Source organism: Gadus macrocephalus, chromosome 1 (assembly GCF_031168955.1).
Source record: "Gadus macrocephalus chromosome 1, ASM3116895v1".
In the NCBI taxonomy this organism is placed as follows: Eukaryota; Metazoa; Chordata; class Actinopteri; order Gadiformes; family Gadidae; genus Gadus; species Gadus macrocephalus.
This window is the reverse complement of record NC_082382.1, coordinates 14972005-14973225: the sequence shown is the minus strand read 5'-3', so window position 1 is coordinate 14973225 and position 1221 is coordinate 14972005. Positions and strand designations below refer to the sequence as shown.

Genomic DNA, 1221 nt, shown 5'->3' with positions numbered 1-1221 from the left:
CGGCAGTGTTCAATAAAAAAAAGGCTTAACCCAGCAAGTTATTTAACCATATTTGAATAGGACAAAAGCGTGAAGAAATTCACAAAAAAAGAGAACTATATAAAACCAAGTGATGACTGATATTTCCTACCTGTGTCCGAAAAAAATATATAAATAATTCCAAATTTCAACCGAAAAAAAGTTGTTGACGGACTCGATTCCCCCAATCTAGATGAGATTATCCTCGGGACGACTTCGCGTTCATTACTTCTGGAGAAACGCGCTGTGTTCGCCTCCGGTCCACAGACATCCAGCACCCAGAAGATCGTAAACCAGCGTGTCTCTGTGCTGCTGTGGACAATTCAGTCCACACGAAGGAAAGCCACTGAGAGTTTGGCGCGATGGGGGGTGGGGGACGACGACGACACCATGAACTTCACAAGCAGCCTCCTTCTCTCTAAATTAGCATGCACACACATGCGTGCTCGCAGACAGACGCACGCACACAAACGTGCACAGATGCACACGCACGCAGATAGACACGTTAAAATAAAATTGCGCGTCAATTCATCCATCCTACAGCAGTGCTTGAAGTGGAAATTGCACCCGAGGATATGAACTTGCGCATTCTCGACGTGCACCGTTTGACGAGTCGTTGAAACCTGGCTTCTGCTGCCGTTGGGTTCTTGGAAAGCATATTTTCTGTCATTTCAGGGGTCAATTGGACCGAAATGACCGAATGAAATAAAAGTAAAAAATAAACACATTTTATATTATATTATCTCATAAATTGCTTTACACAAACAAAAAATCCCCAAAAAGCTACAATAAAGGATACCTTAACTCAACTTAAATGTATTTGAGAAATATTTTTTGCCATTTCGTTTTTTTTCACACCAATGCTTAAAATCTGTTATCAGGGCATGATAGAGCGCTTTCATCCTTAGAGCGCAGCAGGGTTCATCAGAGGTGACGGATTGGTATCCTATAAAACACATCTAGTCCTTTCATCGCTTGCTATTTTGATTCTTATGTCTCAAAACGACTGATGTCGATTTAAACTGCTCTTCTGTACCTGCATAATTGTGTCTAACCGTCTCTCTCTCTCTCTCTCTCTCTCTCTCTCTCTCTCTCTCTCTCTCTCTCTCTCTCTCTCTCTCTCTCTCTCCCAGCGGTTAGGTTGATTATGGTGTTGGGCTGTAGCTGGAGGGCTTGGCATTCAAATTAAACTCTTTTTATCCT

The 1221-nt window shown here is 42.4% G+C and overlaps 1 protein-coding gene across 1 annotated transcript in view; it reads right to left on the bottom strand.

Annotated features, from left to right (window-relative positions):
- Positions 1–564, bottom strand: part of bgnb (biglycan b) — a 13943-nt gene extending 13379 nt beyond the window's left edge. Inside the window, exon 1 of the mRNA XM_060048449.1 lies at positions 131–564. The gene's annotated coding sequence lies outside the window, so the exon portion shown is untranslated. The remainder of the gene's footprint in view (positions 1–130) is intronic.
- Between the last annotated feature and the right edge of the window lie 657 nt (positions 565–1221).